Here is an 11,115-nt window from a genome sequence, read left to right on the forward strand (position 1 = left end):
TATGAATCATTGGTTGTTTATACCCATTGTAGTCTGAACAACTAATAAACTACCTGTTCTTCCCAAAACAAAACTAAACTAAACATTAAATAAACTATAAAGAACAAATTATATTTTTGTCTCTGTAGGTTGTATGTTGTGTATTCCTTACATACCTATTTAAAAGAATAAATAAAAGGAACTAGAGAACTAAAGATCATAAAATAAACTTAAACAACCATATATAATTAGCTTATAACTAACTAGGCTTTTAATCAACTAACTCTTCAACTCTTCTCATTCCATACTACAACAAGTCATTCTTCCTTAAATAGAAATATGTCAAACTAGCGTTTAACCCTTCATGATAAGTTATCTCCACTACCATGTAGGATAGCATTTGCCAAATGTCACATCTTTTTCTCTTAATGTCATCCTTCTTAAACAGGTTTGGTTAACTTGGTTCAAGCATCTAATCAACATTCTTAGCTTATCCAATAGATTACACTAGACTACTTCTAATGAATCAAAACATACTAAACCAAAAAATATTCTAAAAACACCTTTTTAACACATATTTACAAAAAAACTAGGTTTTTTACAAGAAAATAAGAAAATGGTTTGAAAATAAGAAGTTTTCTTAACTACTAATACACGCAGAAATCAACACTTAACACATCACCCGAACATCCAAGCTCGGTATGAATGATGCCCGAGCTTAGACTGGTTTACGACCTTCTTGTCATCATCAACAACATCACTTCCTCTTCAATATCTTCTATGAGAATGTTGGTAGTCTCTTCCTTCTTCTCCATGGACTTCGTCCTCTTTCATGTGAATTTTGTTGGCTGGAATGTTCTCTCTCCTCATCTTGTGCTTGGCTTCTACAACCATGAACACTTCCTCTAATTCCTCGGTCTCGTCCTATGCCTTGAGTACTCTAACTTTTTCATCTTTGATTGACATCTTCGTTTGGAGTAAATGATCAATTGGCTCCAACTTGTTCTTTTGCTGGTTGTGTTCTGCAAGAGACCTGACAAGGTCTTCAACTAAGAGCGTCAATAGGTTATTCAAATCCTCAATTATACACACCACGTTCTCAAAGTTGTCGGTTAACGATATCAAGATCTTATCCACAACTCGGCTAGCGGGAAATGTCTCTTCATTTCTCTTAAGCCGGTTCAACATAGTTTCTACTTGTGTAATGTACTCAGAAAATCCTTTAATGTCTTTCATATTCATGCACTTCATCTCTCCTATGAGTTTCTGAAATCAAACATGTTATCTCATTTATACGCTTTCTCCGGAACGCTCATTCTTTTTTTTAAGCTTTTACACTTGTAATCTTCTTAAATCCAAACTCATCAAACACTAGTACAGTAAAGGGAAACATCAGCGGTTATTTTCGTTTATACGTAGCGGTTATGCAACCGAGGCCTATAGAAGTGAGGCAAAAACGGGTAGGTATTTTGCCTCGATTCTACAGCGAGGCAAAAAGATTTTTTTTGTGTTTTTTTCTTGTTTTCACCATTCGCCAGGTCACTTGTTAGCCCTTGGCTGCAATCCATCAACGCCCACTACTTCATCTCCACTACAAGAAAAAAGTGTATTACATACAACAAAAATCCGTATATAAGACCCAAAATCCGTATATAATACGTGTTTATATACGGATTACATACGGGCAAAAATCCGTACATAATACCGTCGTAGCTAGGTTTATATACGGATTTATCCGTATATAACTTATATACGGAAATTATATACGGATTTATCCGTATATAACTTATATACGGAAATTATATACGGATTTATCCGTATATAAGTTATATACGGATTTATCCGTATATAAGTTATATACGGATTTATCCGTATATAAGTTATATACGGATTTATCCGTATATAAATTATATACAGATTTATCCGTATATAAGTTATATACGGATTTATCCGTATATAAATTATATACGGATATTATATACGGATAAATCCGTATATAACTTATATACGAAAATTATATACGAATTTATCCATATATAAATTATATACGGAAATTATATACGGATATATCCGTATATAACTTATATACGGATAAATCCGTATATAATGGTTTAAGAAGAGCTAAATAAATACCCTGTATATAGCTGTTCCCCATGCACAATATACAAGCAGACCTGGACATTATAGTGAACATTCACCATTGTTATAAGCAAACCTGGACATTATACATTGCACATTGACATATAAATTCAATAAGGTTTTCAGATACACTTAATCAACAAAGGAAACATTGTATATGAATACATAAATATTGTTTACATCAATATAACTGCAAGAATAAACATTAGGTAAGTTCATAAACAGATTGTAGTTGTGGTTCTAAATAAGTTCAACAGTAATGGAAATAAGTTCTATAAAATGCCTAATAATGCATGTAATCATTTCCATCTTGTGGTTGTTCATCTGGTGGTTGCTGGTGTGGTGGTTGCTGTTCTGGAGGTTGCTGTTCTGGTTGGACATTATTGGGTACTTCATTTTGAACTTGAGGATTTTGAAGGTTTAAAAAGTCTTGTGTAGCTGCGGCTGCTGAAGGCGGAAGGAATGGCAGGAGGATGCCAATAAATCCTTCAAACTTTTGAAGCTATTGACCATATTGTTGTAACTGCGATTTCAGGTTAACAATTTCTTCTGAATTTTGTGGTTGAGCAGTAGAAGATGCCTGTGTCTGTTGGATGTAACTATCAACACAATCATCTTGGGAAGTGACATTTCCAATGCTGTATACGCGTCCCTTGTATTTTCCACCAGCAGCCTCTAACCAACATCGGTTTCTCAATCTTTCCTCCTCCGCAAGGTCTAGAGGAGAAGATGTTGAGACACCAACAGATGCAGTCTCAGATCTTATTTGAGAAAATTTTGCAACAAATTGTTCCTGTTAAATGAATAAATATTATCATTACACATGAGGTTTAAAAACCGAAAATTTATAATGTGATAGAGTTAGTACAAACTTACATGGGTCCGCCTAGATCTTTCGTCCACAAATTCCCCTGTTGATTGACGAATATGTGTCTGCTGAAATATTTCATCAAGATGCACAGACCGACCAAGCTCTTGTGACTGCAAACAAAAGGAGTTGTTAATAAATATTTGTAAAGTTTATGATTACAAATATAAGAAAAAAAAATGTACAAGTTATATACCAAACGAATAGCATGCTCATGCACGCTTATAGATCCTCTAGTGTGCAAACAACCACCCTTTTCAGATGTCCGATTCTTCTTTGCCGTTTCACACTTTTTTCTATAAAGTGGCATGTTCCACTTTTCCAAAAAAGCATTCCAAGTATCGTCCCCCAACCAATCAGGTCTTTTTCCTAGAGTTCTAGCTTTTTTATACATCTCTGAGAGTCTATGAGATGCCTTGGTGTGATAATTTTTTTTGACCTTTTCCTCATCTTCAGGCTTCCATGAAACCCTTCTCTGTTATATTAGAAATAATAGGTTTGAATAAGTAAACAAGTTCAAAGTATAAATTAAATGCAGGACACCAACTATTGACTTTGTAACCGGATTGGGAATGAAAAGTGTTTACCTTAAAACGTTCGAAGAAGACATCTCTGGTTGACTTAGGGATTGAGCCCCATGTTAGCCATGGCTCATCAAACTGTTCCTTGATGGTGGCTGTGATTGCCTTCGATGCAGTTTGTGTAGGATAAAACCTAAAACAAAATTAAACTCAAACATTACAATAATACAACAATGAATTTTCTATATATTAATTGAGTTAATTTTTTTCTTACCCTCCTCCAACGGGTGTAATCATTGGACGACTATTGGAACATTCTTCCACGTAATTGGACGACTATTGGAACATTCTTACCCTCCTCCAACGGCTGAATTGTAATCATGAACATTGGACGACTATTGCATCCAACAAAGAATTAAAAAACCTTTGTGTTTCTTCATTCGGAGCCTCTTCAATGTTATTAGAAGTAGATGCTTGACACAACTCATTTTGCCTAAGAGTATCATGCACCATGTCTTCCATTGTTTGAAACTGGTTAATTTGACCACGTTCCGTCTCTACAGCCATCCAACTTTCATGATTCTGTACATCATCTTCTAGCATTCTTTCCCCATGATCCTCCCAAATGAAATAATTAGGCTTGAAACCGTTCTTGTAAAGGTGAACCTTCACAACTCTTTCGTGCAGAATCTTTGCAGAATCGCACTTTAAACATGGACATCGAAGACCCCCGTCTCTACGATAACGTTCTTGTTCACAAGCTTTACTTATAAACTCTTCAACACCCAATACAAAAGACTCTTTCAAAGCACCTCTTCCTCTATGACACCTATCGTACATCCATGAACGATTTGGTTGAGCATCATCCATGTTCTGTACATAAATCGATTACAAAACAATTAGCCAATGGTTAATACACGTCTCCATATTAGGACACGTGCCCTATCAAATGGCTTCCTAAACAATAACCTAAATTAATTTAGGTCCTCTTCTCTGCACAATATCTTAGAATGTTTTTCAACATGTCTCTATCTTAATACTTGTTTTGTACATGTAAATCACTATGTACAATATTATTGTTTTATATTAATCACTATGTACAATATTGTTTTAAGCTTTCAAGATAGAAGGATATTGGCCAACCTACAACGTTGAGCTAAAACTTTCACTACAACCAAGCATAGTTAAAGAAATATCAAATTACGGTAGATAGTGCTTCATGTGTTTAATTGTTTAGCTAAATAATTTTAATTAAAAAATCAACATTTAAAGAACTAAATAACCGTCCTAATATGTTACATACAGTTGCATAAGCATACATTTGCAAAAGGACAATTATTTGAAGGTTTAGGTCTTACTAGGAGCTTTGGTTGATTGTCAAAATGAGTTGTTCTATACTGGATTGCAGGTACCGAGTGCAACTACAAAAGAAAGAACATCACATATCAATTTATAATAAATTAATAGAGGGGCAGTCAACTACAAAATTCTTAAGTCTAGGTAGGCTAAAATGTGCTTAATGAGTCAAAACATGTAAAATGCATGGAATAGGGTAATTCGGGGTTCAGACATCATTAAAGAAAGATAATAAAATGCTCAAAACAGTACTGGAATAAGAGAAATGTAAAATCAGTGGTGATACCAAATTTGAGAGCAAACTAGTCAAAACTAGTGTTAACATCAAATGGGTTTTCTACTTTTTCAAAACTAGTGTAAATAAAAATAAACTACTGTATTGGAATTACACTTTCAATTAAAAGAATAAATAAAAGTATACCAGATACCTTTGACAAAGTGATATCTTCTTAATACTTAACAAAAGAGATGTTACCATATATTAATAATAAATATGTAATTTTTCTCAAGATAGATTGTCTTAACATTATATACCTTTTAAAGAGATATCTGATACTAATATTTAAATCAACTTTTATCCTTATATTAATTTTTTATTTATTAATATTATTTAACATAAAATTTTGGTGAATATTTACTCAAAATAATATGTATTTCTTTTAAGAAAAGTCTTACTAATTAAAAAAGAGTAATTTTAAAACATAGTGAAATTTTGACATCAACATTTTCATATTTATTTGGAAGCAATGCAACATCAAAGTCATGTTTTCTAAATACTATGATATCATTGCTTCTTCTTCAATGCAAACCCTTGACACACACTAATAAATTTGTTGACGTTGTTCTTTCTACTTGTAATTTCCATAAACATATTGACAATAATAATAATTTCTTGTTGATAATTTATGCACCCAAAGGCACCTTTCACACAATTATTATCCATCATCACCATTTCAAATAGGAGAATATATAACTTCAACAGAGTCATTACACAAATAAAAATCATCACTACAAATACTAAATGTATATATCCAATTGTTTTTCTTGTTTAAAATCTGAACTTTGGTGAATATGTAATTGAAAAGAGAAGTTTATATAGAAGCTATGAGATGAAATGTTAGGTGGAAAGATTTGCAGCATAAAGTGTGAATACGTGGATTCAGATGTATCACCAAAAATATGCTATAAAAGTAGAATGACATTATTTTTGAATTGCATTTAATTAATATAAGGGCAATATCACTACGGTGGGTGTCATCTAACACGCAATGTAAGCGCAAAACATGTCTTTTCTAGCTTAAGTCAGGACCAGACATGTTAACTAATATCAAAACAAGCCTAATATTTTAATATTTCACTTTAAGGCGATTACGTTGAAAAAGTAGCTGGACAAATCCAGCTCCTGGATAGCAGCACCACTGCTATTTTTGCCACTGTTATCACCGACAAAAGGTGGCAGTTCACCAGACAGATGATTGTAGCTCAAATCAAGAACCACCAAGTCACTGAGCAATGAAAAAAGCTGGTGCTGGAGACCACCAGATAATCTGTTATAGGAGAGATTAAGGTGAGAGAGAGAAGAGAGGTTTGTGAGAGAGGGGGAGATGAAGCCAGTGAGGCCTCTAGAAGGTAGCAAAAGATGTGTGACTCTAAGATCCCCATCACAAGTAATGCCTTCCCAAGCACAGCAGTCAAGAGAATCAGACCAATTGAGAGAAGGAAAAGGTGGAGAGGTGGATATGTTCCCAGAGAAAGCCAAGAGGGAGAGTTTATCAATCTGACTACAAGAGGAAACATGAACAAGAAACAAGGAGAAGAGGAATAAGGGGACTATGATAGAGACCATGAAGTTGGAAACCATGTAAGAATTGTAAAGGGAATATGCAGAGGAAGATGAAGATGGTGATGGCATGAGAAAAACTGAGAGAACGGAGTGTTTGAAGTGATGGTTGGTCATGAGAGAGTGGAAATGAGAAAGAAGAGGAGGAGGGGGACATAAGGGGGTCAAGAACCAATGTAAGAAGAGATAGTTGGGGTGGCATGGGAGCAAGGAAGACCATGACCATCCATTGACAAGGGAAGCAAAATGAAGGGTGGGAGAGAGAGAGAGAAAGTGGAAGGGTGACGTTGACAACTGGGGATTTAGATATACATACACATAGATAATATTTAGATTTTAATTATCATTACCACTGTAACAACTCATTGCAGTTCATAGTAAATATATTCATCTGGTGTTTATGTTTATTTTGAAAAACTGTGGATGAAGCAAGAAAAGAAAAGAAAAGAAAAGAAAGATTTTTGATATAGTTGTTGTTCTACTATTGATCTTAAAGAAAGTAGAAAATAGTTGTTGAGTTGTTATATTATATAGAGGTTGCAGACACAACAGTTTTCTTAGTTCTCACATTTTGCAAGAATTCTCATTGTATTCAAATTGAGAAAAAGGTATCTTACATAAAGGAAACAGTAAGCTCAATGATAGACCTTCTGGTATCCAAACAGCAAGCTCATCTGAATTGGCAAAGGCCGAGAGTCTAAGGTCTGATTAAGCAAAGAAGAACAAGCCATGAGCAGGGGATCCATTGAGGTAATGAAAGATTCTTTGAGCAGCATTGTAATAAGTATCAAGAGGTTTGCATAGAAATTGGCTGAGTTGTTGTACACATAATCAATATCTTGCTTGATGATGGTGAGATGCAAAAGTTTGCCAACTAACTGCCAGTAACCAGCAGCATTAGATAAAAGTTGTCCATGATTTGCCATAAGTTTAATAGAAGGATCAGAAGGAGTGTTAGTAACCAATCAAACCACTGTAATCGAGAAGTTCAAGAATATATTTTCTCTGATTCATGTGAATTCCAGATTTGGACCTTGCAATTTCAAGACCGAGAAAGTATCTTAAAGATCCTAGGTCTTTGATTTTAAATTTGGTATCTAAAATGTGCTTAAGATGATTAATTTCTGCCATATCATTGCTAATTAAAACAATATCATCCACCTAAACAAATAATGCAGTAAAAGAAGTAGAAGCAGATTTGACAAACAAAGCTTGATCTGCAGAAGATTATTCGTAATTAAGAGAAAGAAGAGTAGCAGATAAGGTACTATGCCATTGTCAACAAAGGGGAAGTAAACTAGGAGGAGGGACAAGATGAATTGGCAAAAGCTAGGCTTTTGGATGATGACATTTTCCTGGGTAAAGTTATAGATAAACCTAGTAAATTCATGAAGGGACAGATAAAGAGGACAAGGATGTTTTTTGATGAGGCAGAGAAAGGAGTTGCAGAGCTAAACCCTGCTAGCAGGTGGCCAGTGTGGGCATCCACAAATTCCTAAACAAAAACAAATTCAATAACTTGCCATTTTAGAGTTTAACGGAATATTATCTTTCCGTCTTGTGAATGAAGTAATTCCTTGATAGTACAAATTAACAAAGATGAGGAAGAGCTTGAGCTTCCTTTCTTTGATCAAGCTACAATTACCCAAAGCAACTTATGGCTTCTCAATTAACAATGTATATGGTAATCACATCAAAACCATTAAACTAAATACAATAGCTATTTACTCATTAAACAAAACATAATAAATGTTTCCTCAACGTGTACAAGTGAACTACTAGCTTCAGTGAAGGAAATAAAGCATAAAGAAGCAATTTATTTCAATTCTATTTCTTAAACATAACTATCATACTGAAACCATTGATTCAGATAAAGAGGGAAACTCATAGCATACATCGTATTGAAGATCAACATCTACATTCTTAAAAGTTCATATCAACAATACACATATCAAGTTAAATCATTCGGTCAGATCATCTAGCTCACATTTTCAAGTCAAGTTATGAATTTCAACCAAGTTCATGAAAGAAGAACATAATAGAAGTCAACCATACATGAACCATTAAAAAAACACACTTAACTCTCCTATTAAAGCAAAAGAATAATCAGCAGTAAAGACTAAAACACATAGGAAACATACCTTTAAAGCCCTCTCGATCTTCACTAAACAATACAACACCAGCAGAATGAAGATATTCTAAAAATGCACCAAAGGGTTCCATACACCGACCAAACCACACACCATTTCGTGCCCGGAAAAAAAAAATATACATGTTAGGGTTTTTTGATATCACAAATTAAGGTATTTAGGAAAAAAATATACATATTAGTGTTAGTCCATGTTCTCATTACATTGTGATATAATGTGTGGAAAATGAAGCTCCACAGCTAAGTCCCAACTAGCCTAACCAGGTTGCAAGCATTGGGCTGGAGGTGGGGGTTCTGGGTTTGGTTAAGGCTATCCCTAAGACGAAGGATATCTAAAGCCTACTGATCTACTGAGCCTCACAGTTGTATACACCATGGCATGAGGATCTTTTATGACAACGAAAAGTGTTAGAGTCAAGAATTTGAGTAAAGGGGACCAATATTGAATATGTAACATGTATCATCTTGATACATGGTTGTACTTAAAAAGAGCGAATAGGAAAGACTGAATTGTTCTGTTGTCTAAAATGTTGAAAATTGATACAAATATATAGATTCGAATGAGGTGACCCGAATTAAAGAAATAAGGAAGCAAATGAAAAATTAAAAATGTACACAATCAACCCCTACATACTGTAATTGAAGTCACAATCGTACTTAATAAGCTATATAATCTTATCATATAGGGTGGGTCCATGCCTACACTTGTGAACTTACTTTTCATAGAAATTAAAGTGTATCAACAACTTTGGGTTAATTCAACATTAAAGTATTTTGATACCATTGCACCATCAGGTTCGTTAACCTCCAACTCTCGATCAACTTGTATGGAACGTGCCAAACATCTTTTATCCATAATCCAATATAAGTACAAAGTCAGTTCAACTAACATGCACACTAACTACAACAAAATCTATCTAAGGGTAATCTAAAAATCCACTAAGTTGTCTAAAACAGTTTTTAATGTTCATCTAACACAACTAAGAAGTACTTGTTTTGGTGAAATTCAAATCAAATTTAGAATGAAAAGCCAAACAATTTAAACTACTACTAAACTAAGTGAGTGAAATCTATCAATTTAAGACACTACACTAATAATGGTCTAAAAACAACTAATTAGCACAGGAAGTGTTGATTCAAGATATACTAAAGTAGTATATATGACCTTTTATCACCTTTCAATAACGGCCAATAAAAACAAATCGCAATCTAAGAAATTCAGACTTACCAAGTGCAGAAGGCAATTGCAGCTGGACCTTATCTCTTCCACTTCCAAGAAACCAACCTAGGGTTTCCAAAATTGCGATTTCAAACCTCCAAACAACAACGACCGAAAATAGGTCAATGTAACAACACCCAGAGAAAAGAAAACTGAAATAAACCTCAAATCTAAGTGATTCAAACTTACAACGAGCAGGAGGAAACTACAACTCGAGCTTCCAGTTCGAAGAAACCAACGTAGGGTTTCCAAAGTCGCGATATCAAACCTCCAAACAGTAATGACCAAAAATAGGTCAATGTAACAACAAAAAGAGAAAATGAAAATAGAAATTAACCTCAAAGCTTGGCTTACTCACCGCGTTCGACAGATGAAATCTGAATCCACACAACTCGCGATGGCAAAACACACAACCAAACACTGATGCGGAAGAAAGGAGTCGAAGACAGAGAGGGAGAACAGAAGAGGTGCGGGACTGACAGTGAAGAAGTTCAGTGCAGAAGAGGTGCGAGAATGAAGGTTCGCGAAGAGGGAGAGGTTCGGGAATGAAAGTTCAGTGCAGAAATTTTTAATTCTTTTTTCGAGAATGTATTTTTTTCGAGAGTGAGAGGGGGGAAATTTTGGACCTTTCAATTAAATTTTTAATTCTTTTTTTCCAACAGCCGTATATAATATCAGCAGGTAAACTTTTGTCAGCTTACTTATGCATATTAGATACGGATCAATCCCTATGAAGCATCCCGCACAAAAGCGCCAAAATTACATACGACACTTATATACGGATTTTCCGTATACAACGATTTCTTCAATTATATACGGATTTATCCGTATATAACGGGTTGCCCAATATCCGTATAAAATATCCGTATATAATACGTTTATTACATACCGATTTAATCCGTATATAATTATCCTTATATAACTGGCTATTTTCTTGTAGTGCTCACACCACCATCATCAAAGATTCCCAATTGCAAAGAACAAAGAACGAGGATGGCGTACTCCTACCACCACCTGTAGAGAATCCATCAAACACCACCACTC

At 34.5% G+C, this 11,115-nt stretch overlaps 1 long non-coding RNA gene across 1 annotated transcript; it reads right to left on the bottom strand.

The window, feature by feature from the left end:
* Positions 1-8,844: 8,844 nt before the first annotated feature.
* LOC148198411 (uncharacterized) lies at positions 8,845-10,742 on the bottom strand. Its single transcript, XR_015786697.1, has 3 exons — positions 10,430-10,742; positions 10,081-10,339; positions 8,845-8,901 (listed from the first exon to the last, which is right to left on the bottom strand). It is a non-coding gene; the product is annotated as an uncharacterized LOC148198411 (long non-coding RNA).
* Between the last annotated feature and the right edge of the window lie 373 nt (positions 10,743-11,115).

The sequence above is a fragment of the Vigna umbellata genome, chromosome 5 (genome assembly GCF_029865625.1).
Source record: "Vigna umbellata cultivar VRB3 chromosome 5, Vumbellata_1.0, whole genome shotgun sequence".
Lineage (NCBI taxonomy): Eukaryota > Viridiplantae > Streptophyta > Magnoliopsida > Fabales > Fabaceae > Vigna > Vigna umbellata.